Genomic DNA, 12503 nt, shown 5'->3' with positions numbered 1-12503 from the left:
ACATAATCAAGCACATGCCATTTAATAGCAAAAACAAACGGATAGATGTTTCAGTCTCAGGTTAGATGGAATTAAGCATACTACAAGCTGTCTCTCCTATCTGGACAGAAAGCATGAAACAGCAATTTGAAGACCCTGAAAAGTACATAGCAGCACGTGAAACAAGAAGGAACCAGAATTCAGAATCCCCACAACCAACAGTCAGTTCACCACTTTTTCTCTTTTCATATCCCCCAAACTGAAATGCACTGGAAGTAGGCACTGGGGCAGAAAAACCAAGGTCCTAAAGCTCTCTAGTTCTGGCTTGACAACTCGGAAAGGAATGTCTTTTGCTCAGGGAGAATGCAAAAATACCCAATCTTTTTTTCTTTTCTACATTCTCCTTTGCCCCCATCTCCAAGCAATTACCTGATAACAGTGTCAGACTGCAGTAATGAAAGGTTAATGCAGCCCCAACTCTGAGGCAGGGAAACCTTTCTCTCCAGTAAGTGGAGCTATAGCTCCAAAAAGGTGGAGCCAGATCCCAAGGCGTTCTCATTCTCTGCCACTGGGCCCTGGATGTGGTGGATGCAGTTGCACAAGTGTGTGCCCCAATGGGGCAAATAAACCCTAGCATTCTGGCTGTAGGATGGAAATGAGAAGCCATAGGGAATCTGAAAGTAGAAGGGAGAACAAATATGAAGGAGAGCTCTGGAAACCAGCATGATAAAGTTGTTTATTAACTTCTGGACTAACTCCCAAGCTGGGCACACACGGATCTGTGTACCCAAGACCTGAGGAACTGAACTAAAAGACAGACTACTGCCCAGATCCAGACTGATCATCAGGTGGCCTACACAGGACAGATTCAAACGATACTACAAGGGCTTTTGAAAACTAAACTGAAATTAGAACCACAGCTCAAAGAATGCACACATGAAACCTGTGACCTGAACCTAACCAGGCTGGCAGCATGCTAGATGAAATTATCAACACTCTCCGTATAATCAAAACAAAACCCAGTGTCATACAATCCAAAACAACTCAGCAAAAGAAGTGGATGGAAAATATCAACTCTATTAAGAAAAGAAAAATCAAGAGATGCCAATGCCAAGATGACAAATTTTGGAATATTCAGACAAAAACTTTAAAGTGGATATTTAAAAAGTGTTCCAGCAAACAACAGCAAGCGCTCTGGAAAACAATGAAAAATAAAAAATATCAGCAAAGAAACAAGACATAAAGTAGCACCAAATAGAAACTTTAGAACAGAAAAACACAATAACAAACAAATAAACCCCATGGAATGGGCTCAACAGTAGAACAGAGATAAGAGAAAAAGTCAGTGAACTTCACAGACTAATAGAAGCTATCCAGCCTGAACCACAGACAGAAAATAGGTTTTTAAAAAAATTAACAGTGTCTTAGAGAACCATGGACAACAACAAAGGTCTAACATTCAAATTATCAAAGTTCCAGAATAGAGAGAAGAAAGAGTGTTAATGATCAAAAATATTTTGGGCAAGAGATAAAAATCTGTAAGTTCCAAGAAGCTTAGTGAATCTCAAACAGTATAAATCAAAGTAAATCCATATCCATACATATCATAATCAAACATTAAAAAATAAAGACAGTAAAAAATCTTGAATGCAGTCACAGAACCATGTTTTACCTATAGAGGAATAATGACTTGAAGGAGAGCAGATTTTTCGTAAGAAACTCTATGGCAAAACTGGAATACTCCTACACTGCTGCTGGGAATGCTGGCTCAACTGCTGAGGAAAACAGTTTGTCAGCTCCCCAGAAAGTTAAACATAGAATTACCATATCACCCCACTATTCCACTTCTAGATATATGCCCAAAAGAATACTTCGAGGTATATACCCCAAAATACTGAATACAGGGAATCATGTGCATGTTCACGCAGGTTCTTAGCAGCACTCTTAATAATAATTGCCAAAAATAGAAACAACCCAAATGTTCATAAAGAGATGAATGGATAAACAAATTGTGATACATACACACAATTAAATATTATTAAGCCATAAAAAGGAATAAAGTACTGACATATGCTAGATGAACCTCCAAAACATTATGCTAAGTGAAAGAAGCCAGACAAAAAGATCAAACATTATGTGATTTCACTTATATGAAATTTCCAGAATATATAAAGCCATAGAAATGAAATAAAATGGAGATTAGTGGTTGCCAGAGGCTGGGGAGAGAATGTAGAGAAACTGCTCAATGAGTAAGGGGTTTTACTTCGAAGTGATAGAAGCAAATTTCACCTTAATTTTTTTTTTTTTTAACGGTATGACCTAGGGGCGCCTGGGTGGCTCAGTCGGTTAAGCATCTGACTTCAGCTTGGGTCATGATCTCAGGGTCCTAGGACTTGAGCCCCAAGGCTGGCTCAATGCAGAGTCTGCCTGTCCCTCTGCCCCTCCCCCCAGCTCATGCTCTCCCTCAAATAAATAAAATCTTTAAAAACAAAAACAGTATGACCTAAATCATTGTCACAGGTCCAGTATTCCTCTTCCAGCCTAACTTTACCCTTTGAAGGTCCTTGGAGCTCCTTCTGCCAGTGGACCTCTTTTGGAGCTCTCTCAATTTCTCAAACAGGTTATATTAAAGCTGAACTCAAGAGAAGTGGTCAGAGTCTCAACTGCAATCTCTGTGGTCTTTATTCCAATTTGCTTACCCCAGTAACCTAGAATCTCTACACACCAAAGGGTACTGAGACGGCAGCTTGAAAGAGACAACAAAAAAGTCCTGTTAGGCCATCTTCTAGAACATTAATTGTTGCCTTGTTGTATATAAACTTAGTTGATGGGGGCCACTAGTGTGACCTCCCTCCAAAACAAGAACAACCCATTCCAAGCTGACTGACCATATCCACCCAGATTAAAAAAAAAAAAAAAAAAGCAGGAAACATTTTAGAGGCAGCTCGTCTTACTCAAAAAAGTAAATATAAATTAAGTTTCGATTAAATAAGTATTCTCTTTAAGTGCACAAAGACGAAAGATTTTAACAACGGAATTATAGACAACTTACTTTCTTTGTGCTTTTTTTCCATTTTCTCAATTTTCCTATTAATACGTGTTACTTATGTGCTAAAAAAATTATAGCAGTGCCTGGCTGGCTCAGTCAGAAAAACATGCACCTTTTGATCTCAAGGTTGGTAGTTCAAGCCCCACACTAGGTTTAGAGATTACTTTAAAAAATCTTTTTTAAAAAATCACACAATTAAACATACTGCAAAAAATATTAAATAAGTAAATTAAAAACAACTAATAAAGCAGTCAAGAATGGAGGATACATTAAAAATAAATTCTTCCAACATCTCATTAACGTTATATCAGATTCTGTAAAGAACTGATAATCATCTCTGGGCCAAAAAGAAGAAACAAACAAAAAAATAAAAACTACTCATTGAAGGATGATTTACTACAACACAAACAGAAACATTAACCAGTACAGCAAGAACATTCTCATTATCTGCCAAAACACATTGATTTAGTGGGCACCAATGAATTATTCATTCAAACTGAATGCTGCATGCTTAAGTAAGTCTTCATTTTTAGAAAACAGGCTCCTCATAAAGTTGCTGATGGACTCACAAATATTTTTCTTCCTTGAGAACTGCTCCTTGTACTCAGGGTTTTTGTCTTTAACAGGCTTGTCTGAAGTTCATGAAAACTTGCACCCACCCCACCACTAGTCAGGGCTTTTTACAGCAAAACTTACTTCTACCCTCTGATGTGGGAAACAAAGGCAGAAGGAGATATAGATAAAATTAAATGTCCTTATAACCTGCAGCCCATCGACAATAACTTGAGGCAGGCAGAGCATAACATTCCTCCAGGAAGCTCCCAACTGTCTTAATGTTAAAACTTTGGTAGAGGGAAAAACTACCTCAGATTAACAGTAGCCAGGCCTCCACTATCCTAAGAGTCTTCTTTAGCATATGAAAATCCTTTTGAAACTTCCCTTTGTCTTTACTTCCCCCAACCCCAAAGTATATAATCAGTTGCCCCTCACAATCCCAGGACAGCAGCTCTTCCTGCCCAACGGTCCTGCCCAAGGGTCCTGTCCCACTTCTTTAATAAAACCGAAGACCTCTCAAGAACTGGCCGTCAGCTCTGGACCCCAACACTACTTCAAAAACACATCACCCTCCACCCTCCCACCATGCCAAGAGATACACGAACCATTCCCATCCCCATACCACTTCTACAGCCACCTCTGATCTGTATCAATTCAATTTTCTCCTGGCAGTACAGAATTTTCAAGAAATCAGGAGACTGGACTCATGTAAACAGTTACATTAATGGAAACGTTTAAGAAAGAAAATTCAGGGGCCCCAGTTGCTCAGTGGGAAGAGCATGCGACTCGTTGAGTTTGAGCCCCATGTTAGGTATACAGCGTACTTAAAAAACAAAAAAAGAAAGAAAGTTCATGCACTCTTGGTACTATGCTGTCCCCTAAAGTATGATACCTCCTGTGCCCAAAACTTGGTTTTTCTTTCTTAAGAGTATGTGAAATGCCGTTATCCACCCAATAAATTTTATTTTCACATAAGCTAGCAAGAATCAGATTCTGTTCCTCACAACCAAAAACACTTAACTAATGTAACAGTGTAACGGAGTATTCATAAGGACAAGAGTGATTTTCAAAGTGAGTATGAAAAGGGGAATGTTAAAAACCTGTCTACCTCCCCTCCTTACAAAGTGAAGAATTCCACTGATACTATTGGGAGTGCCTAAGGGCAGATAAAAAGTTGAGAACCACTGAATGATGTAGAGTTCTTCAAGTTACTTTAAAATAATATTAACAGGGTAATGTTTCTATAGAAGAGAACACACAGTAACTAATCAAGGAAGTCACTTTGGTGTCTATCCAATTCTCCGTTTTATGTCCTTTCCTCCAAAGCATAAGATGCTTTCATGCTGTTTCCCTTCTGCTCCTGAGCTCTCTATTCTTTAGGTAGATTTTTCTGTCCTCATCCTTTTCCTTAGTCAAATCGTCCTGCATTACGTTGTCCCCAGGTCTCTTGGGGAGTATTTCCTACTTATTGGCTAGATAATCTCATCAATCTGAGGCTGAGTTGATCCATTATCATCTGTCATTCTCCTCCACCAAAAAAGATTCAAAATCAACGCAAACGTAAATGGGGCTAACAGCTGTTTTAATATTTATGGAAAGGAGATACTCCATCTACATTTGACTTTGAATCTTTAAAAAGATTTCTATTTTGAATTAAAATAATACCTTTTAAAGAAGAGGTTAATTTATCAGGTAAAATCCCAACCTCACCTCTTCGTCTACTTCCCTCTGGAAGAGCAGGTGCCTGTATTTAAATTGAGAGGCAGTACAAGCCATTAGGTGGCTTCTGACTTTCAGCAGGCTGGCACTGTTGTCCCCTGCCCCAACACACACACAATCAAAAAAAACAACAGGCCATAGTAAATCTAAGCAGCATCTTCAGACATGCTGAAAGAAACTGAAATCAGTAAGCATTTACATAAAAATAATACCAAGAGGAGACACCGAAGTCTACAATCCCAACAACTGACAGTACAGTATAAGAGTGTGACCTCTGGATGCAAACCAATTAAAACATGAATCCAGCCTGTGCCACTTACTATTCTTGAGACTTTGGGCAAGTTATTTAACTTTTCTATGTCTAAGTTTTCTCATCTGTAAGTGAAATAATAATAGTATCCACTTCTTTGGTTTATTAGAATGACTAAAAGAATTAATACACGTAAATAAAAATACATGAAAATGGTGTCTGATGTATGGCAAGTATTCATACACATTGAAAATCAGTACAACTAATATCCTCAAAAGGATAACAAAGAATATCATATCCATGAAATGAAAACAAGGCAATTAAAAAAAAAGCTACCTGGAACCTGGAAATGAAGCAGATTAATAGAAATAAAATTCTCAGTAGATGGGGTGAACAGCATCTGAAGCAAATCAGTGAGTTAGAAAGAATGCTGAATAAGGAAATCTCCCAGAATGGATGGTAAAAGTGCAAAGAGCCAAAAACGATTAAGAAATCTGTTATAGGAGCACCTGGGGCACGGTCGTTAAGCGTCTGCCTTCGGCTCAGGGCGTGATCCCAGCGTTCTGGGATTGAGCCCCGCATAAGGCTCCTCCACTGGGAGCCTGCTTCTTCCTCTCCCACTCCCCCTGCTTGTGTTCCCTCTCTCGCGGGCTGTCTCTCTCTCTGTCAAATAAATAAATAAAATCTTTAAAAAAAATCTGTTATAAAATTATAATGATGGATCAGTATGACTGACTGTGGAGAGCAAGATGAAGTCACCCATGCTACGCAGGAGCCTGTGTCAAACAAGAACACAATCAATTAAAGGTACTGCAGCTAGGAGATATCACCAAGATCAGCAGCAGCTGATGACACTCCGAACTGATACCAAGCAGAAGCAGAGGAGGTCTGCGGGGGCCCAAGACTGATTAAATCCCTTTAAAAACGGAGGATTTTTGCGGTGAACTGTCAGACTGTTCAGACCTGACCCCTCTATGTCTGACCACTTAAAAAGGCAGCTGCCGCTGCAGGCTCTGTCCAACTGATCTCCGAAAGGAACCGAGATTCTTCACTGCTCAAACACAGTAAGCAGTAAGTGCCAATAGCTGACCTGGACAAAACAGATGCCTTATCTCAACTGTGAGCCTACATACCGACTTCACGTTTGGTTCGTTAACTTCCTACCCTCTGTGTTATCTTGTTTGCAGTGCGACTTGTCTAATGTCCTGCTTTGTGTGCTAAGAAGCCAAGTTAATCACATGGTGAAATGTCATTGAGTTTGGAATCCTGTAACCCCTTTATAATAATGTTAACCTTGCTTCATGACTGAATAAAACAGACATTGTGGAAAGACACAACTTGGTGTGTGCACCTTCAGTGTGCTCATAACACTGGCCTAAACATAGTAATGTTTCTTAAATTCACAAGCTCTAGTCTAATCATGTGAAAACGTTACATTTCAATAACCCTGAACTTCTATCTATTCAACTTATTCAAACATCTTAAAGAAGAAAATCCAATTGGCTGCTTGTTTCCTTCGTGATATGAAACACCTGGTCTGGCTCTTAAAAAATGAAACATTCTTAACATTGATTTTTCACAAACTTTTTAGTTTAATGTTATCTAAACAGTAATTTTAAAGCTATAGCAGGTTTTTGTAAACAGACACAACAATGGACTATTTTGTCCTCCTCACCCCCACCACCCACAGTGTCTAAGCAGGCCCAACTGAAAGGGGCCTTTGGGATAAACCAGGCAACGTCTGCTCTGCATAATAATGTGAAGTACTACTCTACTGTAAAAGATTCCTTGCAAATTATGGGTGTTTGGGAAAATATTTTGCTTCCTCTTCCAGTGTCCAGACCATACTGGCTCTGAGTACGTTTGCCCTTTGGGAAGAAGACAGAAAGAAAAAGAATTAAAAAAGGGTGCCTGCGACTCCCACTGGTAGGGTAAATCACAAAAGTCCTTTCTTCTCACCCTCATCCCCAACTCTTCTGCAGGATTTCAAATGGGAAATTAGAGTGGAGGAAAGACGTGGGAAGGCTGTGCTTTCTATACTGAACCGAAAGATAAACAGATGGTCTCTGGGATGAGACCAACTTCTATGGGTGGGTGAATGAGGTTTCCTGAAAGAGGTGGAGATCCATCCAGCAGAGGTGACATGCAAGTGGTGCTTCTGACAGACGTGTGTAAATGAAAACAAGGCTTCAAAGTTAGAAATGAGTTGTGGCCAGCGAGGGGACATCTGTGAAGAGTTTAACTTGTCAGGTGCCTTCTCCTAAACCAAAAGAAAAGCCTAAATTATTTAGCACAGGGCTCTAAATGTCTTCTTTATGCACTATAATTCTCTTTAATTATCTCAAACCTTATAGCCTTATAAAGGCATTCAAAAGAATAAAAGGAAAAGGCAAGAAAGGATGCTTAGCCAGCCCCACATTTGACATCGTCTGTAAGCGGGAACAGGATCCAGGAGTTCACTCACTAGTGATGGAGTTCATGAAAGCCACGGCAGAGCTGTGAATGGTGCAGAGGACTACACAACATCAAAAGGAGCTTTCTGAATAGACAACACATGGGACTTTCTCTTTTGCAGCATATACCAGAAGAGGATCCTTGAAAGCACAGGCTAACAACTGAAATACAATAAAACTTCTAACGACATAGTTTTAACAAATCATACTTTTTGGAAAACTTATAATACCTGATATAGTTCCAGCACAAAGACGTACCAGACCAGTATCTTAATTGCCTAACAAAGCCAATTCTTAAAACAATGCTAAAAACAATGACGGATACGCAGAAATAAGAGCACACAATTACTCTTAAACATTTTAAGTTACTTCCATTGCTCAACAGCATACCTGGGGAATGCATTATGTTTGCTGTAGAGCTTTTAATAATAATTAGATAAGTTTTAAACACCTAATATCACTAAAGGTTTAATCAAATATTTAACTTTCCTAGATAAAAACAATTCATACTAAATCTATAAACTGCAAGAAAATTCAAAGCCCACTAAAGCCTATCTTCCTTTTCTAATGTACTGATAATTGACTTAAGACTAGAAATGATATAACCCAGTATTCAATATCAAATATTTATTTATTCATCTATTAAAGAAATATTGATTACTACATTACACCTGATGTGAAATATATTTTACCTTTCTAAAAGCAATAAAAAATGTTAAGGACTGTTAGAAATAATTGTTAGAAATTATTTGGAATGTATTAGTTTTATTTCTGAGAGAAATGAATGAAGATTATATCCTATAAAATAAAGAAATTGAATCATCCTGATAAGAGATGTGGTCAATCACCTTTTTAGCAAGCTTCAAAGATTTCTGGAAAGGCTCTTTGCTGAAAATGTTACCCATCTCCAACAGGTAACTGTCAGAGGTTACTCCTAGTCCACCAAGCAAAGATGATTATCACTACTTTCTTCCACTTCCATATCCAATAAGTAAACTAATTGCAGTAACCATACTGTGTCCTCATTATTTTTGTTTACATGCCTTAATCTTGAACTCGACGATGAGATTCTTGACCAAAAAAGACTGCTTTATCCTCTTACTGCAAATTCCTTTATCAGGGCTTGCTAAGAGTCCTTATAGATCAAAGGTCTGCCAACTACCATGAAGGAGGTAGGAGCTAAATCCAGGGCAGCGCCTGTTTTGTACAGCCCACAGTTAAGAGTATTTTTCACACTATTAAATGGCCAGGGAAGGGGGGAATCAAAGAATAATATTTGTGACATGTAAAATTACATGAAATTCAAATTTCATGACTATAAATAAAGTATTATTCAAACACAGCCATGCTCACTCGTTTCTATATTGTCTATGATTGCTTTAGTGCTATAACGGCAGAGTTAATTGATAGAGACCATATGGTCCACAAAACCTAAAATATTTACTATCTGGCTCTTTACAGAAAGTTTGCTGACCCCTGTTATAGATTAAAGGAGGGAGAAAGAAGAAAAGTGGCCAGTTCATCGAACACTTACTAAAATTTATGCATCAAACAATGGGGAAAAATAGACAATGTCAATGACTTTGCAGATAGATAAAATTTAATATAATGTAATAAGTCCAATTGGGGAAAGAATGGAAAGGAAATTTCAGGCAAAGGAAAAAGAAGGGGCAAGCTAGAGTCCCAGAAGGGCTTTACTTGTATAAGGAACAGGGATTCCTGTGACATGGCTGAGGCATGGACAAAGTGAACTGGGGCTAAGGGGGCAGGTGTATTGCTCTAGATGACACTGAAAAGACAGGCACTGGAGACGGGTTGTGAAACACGCAGTACGCAAAATTAGATTAGACACCTTTACTTTGTGCACCCATATAGAGTACCCTGTATTTCCTCTACTTTGTTTTTCATACCTAAGAATAATTGTTTAATTGCCTGGTAATCATGTATTTCACTAGCCCATCCATTCTCCCAATCCCCAAACCACCACTCACTTCTACCAGCAGCATCACATTCAGATTAAAACCTTAATTCTTACTTCACTAAAAAACTGAAGCAATCAGAAGAAATTTCCAAATGTCCCACTATCCTTCCACCTATAACTATGCCTACAATAATGCTAAATATTTCAATAATATTCCATTTCTGGCTAACCTGATAACTCTGTTTTAGTCAAAAATCTGAACCATAAAAGCTTAAACAGAATCTGGCGTTTAAGGTTTATTTTTTGGAAGAAGAGGTTAAGAATATATTTGGCAGATGACCTGAAAGAAATTCCTGCCAAATTACATCACTGGTTTCTCAACTAATAAAAGCACCATAAAATTTAACTTAACAGGGGGTAAATCATAAATACTCTCTTCTTCTCGTGTTTTAAAATTTACTGAAGCTAATGTAATAATAAAGCAAAATACTGTCAACATTCTTTAACCTGAATTTTATGACCATATTTTTTTGTTGTTGAATGGGAAAACAATGCAATGGTGTCCACATAACCAGTTATCCCATCCCTTTTCTTACATATAATAGGTTCCTAAAAGCTTGAGCTCACAACTATTTAAATCCAATTAATTCGCATGCTAGTAAAGATTATGATTTAGAATATTACAAAATTATTTTACATGATCATCCTCTCAATGAACCCTAGGGCAGAGATTATAAAAACTGTATTCATCTTTGTACTCTTCCCACACAGTATATGGAATAGGAAAGACATTGAAATAAACATGTATAATATTAATAGATTTGCTTTGACCCCAGCTGTAAAACTGCTTATTCCAAACCCTGTTTAAAGGGAAACAAACTGGAACAGCACACAGTCAAGGATTATTGCCTTGTTAGTTTCATTTCAACCCAAACATCCCAAGGGCCTTAACTGCCCTAACAGTGTTCTCTTGTATGGAGTCTTCCCTGAAGACACCCATTATACGGCTCTCTTGGGCAGACACAAAATACGGTGGGTAAAGAAAGCACCAGAATTTAGAGTCAGGCATCCCTAGGTTCGAATCTCCGTTCCACCTTTTTGCTAGTTGAGACCTTCCTAAGTCACTTAACCTCTTTGTGACCCATTTTCAACCTGTACCCAACCTCAAAGAGGTTGCGGTCAGGACGAAATGGGATTAACACGGAGCCGGGCTCACAGTTGGGAATCCGACACATCTCTTCTCCCCTTCTGTTCCTTCCGAATGTCCTCGACAGAAAGCACATCTTCATTCTTTCTGACTTACTTCTTCAAAAAGGCGCATGTTAGCCTCGGGCGCACAGGAGAAAACCCCCTCCGACCTACTAGCGCCTCAAACCCATACATGGATACCTCCCGCCTAACCAGCTTTCTGGGACGCGGAAATCTTTTCGTGCCTGAGCTCTGCCTTGCGTTTTTGAGGAATCAGGGCATTTCCCCCCAAATCATGTCATGAGAACTGCGCACTCTCCTCTCACCCAAACTCTCCTAACACCAGGGTCAGAAGCGCCGCGAGAGCCCCAGGGAGTGACCAGAGCTCAGCGCCTGAGGCGTTTGGAGGGAAACGTACTCGCACAGCATTTTCCCTCTCCCGCCGCCCTGCGAGGGACCCGCAGCCGTCCCGCGACGCCCCCCGCACCCGCGCGCGACACCCGGGCAGCGGCCACCGCGACCCCATCGCGGCCCCCAGCAAACCGCGCTTCCTCCCACCAAGGGGCTCTTCCCGCCCCCCTCTGCTCGCCGCCTGGGCAGCCACCGAGGCCCGCAGCACCCCGCCCCTCGGCCCCCTCCCCGCCACCCTTCTTCCTCGCCCGCCTCTCCTCCGCGCCTCACTCCCGAAGGGGCGGCGTCCCCGCGGGCGAGCCGCCGGCGCCGCTGCCCTCCAAGCCCCCCTCACCTCAGGGCCGAGCAGCAGTGCGGTCAGGCCGGGACACGCTCCGCCTGGGGAGACGCTCCGCGCGGGTGACGGAAATGGGAGTGTGTGTGAGAGAGAGCGCTGCTCCGCGCGCGCGCCCCCGCCGCTCGGCCCTCTGCGCCCCAGAGCCGCAGGGCCGGCAGCGCGCCTGCGAGGGGAGCGCGCCGCGCCGGAAGCCTCGCTCCGCCTCCTGCCGAACGCACCTGGGGGCGGGGCTCCCGAAGGACTGGGATCTGCGGACACGCGCGCTCCCGGCGCTCAGCCCCTCGCGTCCCCGCGAGGGCTGTGGGGCTGAAGCACCCGTGAGGTCTGCGCACCTGGGGGCGGGGCTCCGAGGGGGCGGGGCGATGGGGGCGCGCTGAGTCCCGAGCATGCGCGCGCGCGCGCCCAGCCGCAGAGCCTGAGTGTCTCTGGCCCGGGCCCTGGAGCTCGGGATCCGTATGGTCTGCGGAGACCTCGGCATGCTCTCCCTGGAGGCACAGGCAAAACAACGGGCCTGAAGTCAGGGGCTAGCGTTTGAGTCCAAATGCTGCCGCCTCCTGGCGTTTGACCTTGACCTGCAGCCCTCCCATTAGCCTCCCCCGTGGCATCAAGTTTTAGGGAACCCTTTCTTGTCTTTCCCGGCT

The 12503-nt window shown here is 41.6% G+C and overlaps 1 protein-coding gene across 1 annotated transcript in view; it reads right to left on the bottom strand.

The window, feature by feature from the left end:
- ABCA5 (ATP binding cassette subfamily A member 5) overlaps positions 1–12188 on the bottom strand; it is a 68928-nt gene extending 56740 nt beyond the window's left edge. The window contains exon 1 of the mRNA XM_040640321.1: positions 12081–12188. The gene's annotated coding sequence lies outside the window, so the exon portion shown is untranslated. The remainder of the gene's footprint in view (positions 1–12080) is intronic.
- Positions 12189–12503: the final 315 nt, after the last annotated feature.

The sequence above is a fragment of the Ursus maritimus genome, unplaced genomic scaffold (genome assembly GCF_017311325.1).
Source record: "Ursus maritimus isolate PB19 unplaced genomic scaffold, ASM1731132v1 scaffold_24, whole genome shotgun sequence".
Taxonomy (NCBI): Eukaryota; Metazoa; Chordata; class Mammalia; order Carnivora; family Ursidae; genus Ursus; species Ursus maritimus.
The sequence above is the reverse complement of the archived record's forward strand: the minus strand, read 5'-3'. Positions and strand labels throughout refer to the sequence as shown.